Source organism: Eucalyptus grandis, chromosome 3 (assembly GCF_016545825.1).
Source record: "Eucalyptus grandis isolate ANBG69807.140 chromosome 3, ASM1654582v1, whole genome shotgun sequence".
Lineage (NCBI taxonomy): Eukaryota > Viridiplantae > Streptophyta > Magnoliopsida > Myrtales > Myrtaceae > Eucalyptus > Eucalyptus grandis.
In genome coordinates, this window is record NC_052614.1 from 60,732,446 (window position 1) to 60,738,657 (window position 6,212).

Genomic DNA, 6,212 nt, shown 5'->3' on the forward strand with positions numbered 1-6,212 from the left:
AATAGGTTAGAAGTTCTTTCAAACCTATAAACAAAGTTTCTACTAATCGGGTTTTGCAGCTTCTGCATTTGGATCTCTTTGGACCAACTAAAACCCAAAGCATTGGTGGAAAGAAATTATTGCTTAGTAATTGTGGATGACTATTTTCGTTTTACATGAGTATACTTCCTAGCAAGTAAGTATGAAACATTTTCTTATTTTTTAAAATTTGCAAAGAAAGTTCAGAATGAAAAATGATACATTATTACAAGTATTAGGACAGACCATGAAGGTGAGTTTGAAAACCAAGATTTTGCAAAATTCTGTGATGACTCTAGTTTTCAGTATGTTTTCTTTTCTCCATATACTCCAGAACAAAATAGAGTTGTGGAAAGAAAGAATAGATCTTTACAGGAAATGGTTAGAACACTCTTAATTGAAAGTAATATTTCTTCTCGTTTTTGGGCTGAAGCAGTTTCTATAGATTGTTACATTATTAACAGTATTCTTAAGACCAGTGGAGAAAACTCTTTATGAGTTATTCAAAGGAAAGAAGCCAATTGTGTCTTATTTTCATGTGTTTAGTTGCAAGTGTTTTATTTTAAAGAATGCAAATGATAGAACTAGTAAGTTTGAAGAAAGATCAGATGAAGGAATTTTTCTTGGCTACTCAACCTCAAGCAAAGCCTACAAAGTATTCAACAAGAAGAGTCAGTCTGTGGAAGAATCTATGAACGTCAAGTTTCAAGGCTCAATGCAGAATCAAATGAATCTGGCTCAACTTGAAGAATATGAACTTACTCTAAATCCCACAAAGATTACTTCTCCCGAAGTGGCTCATACTCCTGAAGTTCAACAACAAGATGAACCAGATGATTTAACTAAAGCAGAGGATTAGTAGACTCACAAACCAACCAGCAATTGGAAGCATAAGTCAAGTCATCCTAAGGGACTCATCATTGGAAACATCGATGAAGGAATTTGAACTAGATCCAAAAGGCGTGAAGAGTCTAGTGCTTTAGCACTTGTTTCTGAAATTGAACCCAAAACTGTAGATGAAGCCTTGGCTGATGAAAGCTAGATTAAAGCTATGCAAGAAGAGCTTAGATGGTTCAGTATTAATGATCTTTGGGAACTTATTCCTACACCCAAAGGCAAGTCTATTATTGGAACTAAATGGGTTTTCAGGAACAAGATGGACAAAAAAGGAAAAATTGTCAGAAACAAAGCAAGACTCGTAACCAAAGGATATACACAAGAAGAAGGGATAGACTATGACGAGACATATGCACCAGTAGCAAGGTTAGAAGCAATTAGATTATTACTTGCTTTTGCTTGCTATAAAAATTTCAAGTTATTCCAAATGGACATAAAAAAAATGCATTCCTAAATGGATTTATCCAAGAAGTTTATGTGGAACAACGACCTGATTTTGAAGATTCAAGAAAGCCAGACTCAGTCTTCAAACTGAAAAATGCTCTTTATGGACTAAAGCAGGCACCTCGGGCTTGGTATGATAGGTTAAGTAAATTTCTAATTCAAAATGGCTTTGATAAAGGTAAAGTAGATACCACATTGTTCATTAAAAGAAAAGGTAAAGATTTTCTACTCGTTCAAATCTATGTTGATGATATTATTTTCGGATCACCTAATGAAAATATGTGCAAGAAGTTTTCTAAGTCTATGCAGGATGAATTCGAGATGAGCATAATGGGTGAATTAACCTTCTTTCTCGGATTACAAGTCAAACAATTGAAGAAGGGAATTTTCATTCACCAAGAGAAATATGCGAAAGATCTTATCAAAAAGTTCGGTTTGGAAAATTGCAAAAATACTTAGATATCTATGTCAAGTTCTTCAAAGCTGGATAAAGATGAAGAAGGAAAGAGTGTAGACCGGAAGCTATACAGGAGCATAATTGGTTCACTTCTTTACCTTACTGCATCTAGACCTAATATTTTGTTTAATGTTTGTATTTGTGCTAGGTTCCAATCAAATCCCAAAGAATCTCACTTAACTGCTGCAAAGCGCATCATCAAATACATTGTAACAACTCCAAAGCTCGGACTGTGGTATCCAAAAGAATGAGACCTTACTCTCCTTGGATATTTAGATGCAAACTGAGCAGGTTGCAAGGTGGATAGAAAGAGTACTTCTAGTACATGTCAACTGCTTGGTAACAAGCTGGTATCATGGTTTTCAAGAAAATAGAGTACCGTAGCTCTTTCAATAGCTGAAGCAGAATATGTAGCTCTTGGAAATTGCTGCTCTCAAATCTTGTGGATACGACAATAGCTAAGAGATTTTGGAATTGAAGGATCAAGCACCAAGATCAAATGTGACAACACCAGCGCCATAAATCTCACAAAAAATCAATCATGCATTCAAGGGAAAAGCATATAGAGATTCGACATCACTTTATTAGAGATCATGTTCAAAATGGAAAAGTTATGATTCAATTCATTGACTCAAAGAATCAATTGGCAGACATATTCATAAAGCCATTGCAAAAAAGCCTATTTGAGTCTATTCGTACTGCATCGAACATCACATCTTTTATCGAGTAAAGTTTGGAAGTGTTCAAGACTCAGGAGCAAAGTCTTAAGGTTTTCAGACTCAGAATCACTAAAAGTTACGATTGTAAGTTATTTCAGTACTAGCAATTTAATTTTTGGATAAAAGTTCAAAAATGTATGATTACTTTTTGAATTGCTATTTTCTCATTTTATTTTTAGCAACTATCTTTTTGCTTTTAAAGTTATGGCAGCTTTTTCATTTTCAAAAGGCAGTTTTATTTTTCCTTTATGAAGATTCGTTTACCTCGCTTTACTTGCTTTATATACTCGTTGAGATTCGTCTTCTTTTCACTCTCAAACCCTAGAATACAAAAATCGCATTTGCTCTCACTTTCTTTGTAGTTTATTCCAAAAAATTTTCTCTTTTCGAGCAAGTTTTAGAATTTCTCCCTTAAAGCGACAATGGCTTCAAAAAAGTCTTCGAGAATCGCAAGTAGGGAACCACAAAGACATGCCCGAGGGTCCTACGCACTTCGATTTGACTGAGGAAGAAGGCTCTTCTCAACTACAGCAACCAAGTCAGCAACAACCTTCTCAATAGCGCCGGTCTCCTCCACCGACTTAACTAGAAGAAGAAATAATTGAAGAAGTTGAACCTGTAAGAACGCCGACCCCTAAAGTTGCTTTCAAACTTTATTCTAAGTTGAAAGAAGGAGGTAGTGCTATGTCTTTAATCGATGACTATTTGAGAAAAAGAGGCTACAAAAATGAAACTCTATTCTTGCACAATATGGAGAAGATGGGCATTGTAGAAAAAGGATCGGCTGAAAAGGCTTTTGCTAACTTTCCTAGTGACCCGAATTATGGCACGTTGAATTAGCCAAAAGGAAATGATGATGACGAACGAATGTTTCCAGCCTCGGATGGGAGTGGCTGCAAATGTTGGTGGTGATATAGCAAGTTTATTCCGGTCTAAGAACCACAAGAAGATTTATTCAAAATTGATGAAGAGAGGGGTTATGAACCCTAGAAGCGTTGATTTTGATTTTCTTGATTCTATGCAAGTAAATTTGAGGGAAAAGTTTGCACTTCTTCAATTAGAGCATTTTTGTTTTGAGTCTACAATTGCTTATCCAGAACTCACAGCTTATTTTTACTCGAATTTATCCTTTTTGGATGCAAACAGTTTCTCTTTCACATTCAAAGATAAGAAGTTTTTGGTGGATAGAGACACTTTGGCTGATTTGATTAGGGTGGAAAGAGCGTGTTTCCAACCAATTAGTGTGTTCGTTGCTCATGCTACACTGGCATTGGTAAAAGACAGATTTGTTGAAGGCAAGATATCCTATGTAGGATGAATGCCTCCAACATCTTGCTGCATAAAATCGTGATCAACTGCATCCGTCCAAAATCAACATCCAAGACTGATGTGTCTCATTCTGAAGCAAAATTAATGTATGGCATCAACGCTGGCCACAAGTTCTTTCTGCCTCACACCATCCCGTTTCACATGTATAAGACAGAGGAAAGACAAGGGACAACTCCCCTATTCTGCTCTTCTCACGCGCCTTTTCATACATTTCAAAATTCACATTCCTGCATCTTTGTGTTTGACAAGTAGTACTCCAATGGTGATTGGATTTAAAATTGTCACCAAGATGCGTTTGAAAGAGCTTAACAAGTTGTTAGAGCGTATGAAGGAGAAGACTCCAGTCAAGGTGAAACAAGACTCTGCAGTGGCCAAAAGGAAAAGGAATGAGCCCATGGGTGCTCCGGCAAAAAGGAAGATAACTCTCATCTTGCAGGATGAAAAAGATGAGGATGAGATAACTCTATTAGCCTTAAGAAACTTGAAGAGTTTTGTTAGCTTTAAAGAGACAGATGAACGAGAGACTAGAGAAGAGACAGAGGAAAAAGAGAAGGAAGAAGAGAAGAAGAGGCTCGAGATGATTCCTTTGAGCCTACCTTGCCTGTATCCTTGTCAAGCAACTCAGAACATACAAGGACTAGGATTGCTGGAGTGAAAGGAAAAGAAAAAAAAATTACTCTCTTGTTGAGGGAGAACAGGAAGAAGAATTTACTTCTCTACCTGAAGGCACAAAATCAAGGGGAGCTGCTGGAAAATAAGGTATTTTTTCACCTATCTTAACTAGTGATGTTAGTCAATCTACAACAGATCCAGAGGACGTGTATGCCTCTCACCATTCGAAACCAGATCTTAAGGCATTCACTCCTAGTCATAGTCAACGAACTGCTGAAAATCCCTCCAATCTCAAGACTCCAGGAACAGATTCGGCTGGACCCAGTGTTGCTCTAGCACGTTCGGTGGATTTTTCACGAATGATGGATATCTCGTTGGATTTAAAGAGGGATCAATATGGTCTAGACTTTGAGATAAAAGATCTCAAAAATGTTTTCTTAGCTACTTCAATTTCTTTGCAAGAATAGTTACTCACCCTGAAGAATCAAATGCAAGATACTGTGAAGGGTGAAGATTTACAGCAACTAAAGAAGACTATTGGAAAGCTTGAGAAGATAGTGAGCTCTATGGCGGAATTCCAGCTTGTTCACTTGCCCAAGCAACCATGATTTTCTCACCACTCTTTTCATTCAACTCTTTTGTTTATTCTCCACTTTTTGCTATTGACAAAAATGGGGAGAAGTCGTGCAGATTTGTCTTTACTTTTAATGACTTTTAGTCTTTGGTATTTTTGTTTGGTTATGAACTTTTGACTTTGGGTCTTGACTACTTGATTGTTATCGTGTTATTGTGATTTGAATCTTTGATGCTTGCAATAATTTAGCCTGAGATACTACTTGTGGATGGATAGTTATTTTGCAAGATTAACATGTTTTCTGTGGTTGCAGAATTGATACTTTCTAAGTCCTAATAAACTTTTTATAAGTTATCATGTATTGCTTAAGTTTTGTTTTGCAGGACAAAAATTTTCAAATCTGCAGGAAAGTTTTGTCACCATAAAAAATGGGGAGATTGTTGGAGAAAAACTCCCTTATTGTTTTGAAGTTAACAAAACGTTTCCATCAATCTAGTCTGAAAACTTCCAAACTCTAATGTTAAAGTTTGAAGAATTCTAGACTCTGTCATCAAAGTCTGAAGATCGCAAGACTCAAGACTCAAAGTTTACCCTCACTGATAGTTTCTAGACCGACGAAGAAAAGACTTTTTCATATGCGAGTTTATCTTCAAAGGATTTGGTTCGTATAGTTTGTAGAAGATCTTATGGCTGAAGATAGCACCCCGTGATCCATTATTCTTATTGGAATCAATTCGGATAATAAGATCTATTGAAAGGCGAAGAATACTTGGAAGGTTCTACTTATGAAAACCTAGATCCCGATTGTATTGTCGAGCAGGATTGGTGGGCTATTATCACATTCCTTAAATGACTCGAGATCTCCTTGATTGATTCTGTCCAAAGGGGATTGGAAGAACTCCTTTGGAAAAGTGCCAACAATCGTGAAGGCATGAATGAGTATATAAGGAAGATGCTCAAGTTATTCAAAGGCTGTGCATGAAAGAAGAATTCCAAAGTCCGAAGCTCTCGGTTCTTTGCTATTTCAATCGTAGAGCTTTACTTGTACTCAAAAGAGTGAACAAATACTTGTGAGACTTTGAAGAAGTGTAGTAGAGTCTCTACACTGTAAAGTCACGGACATAAGACTGTAACATCTCTTTTGATCCTTAGTGAAATCCAG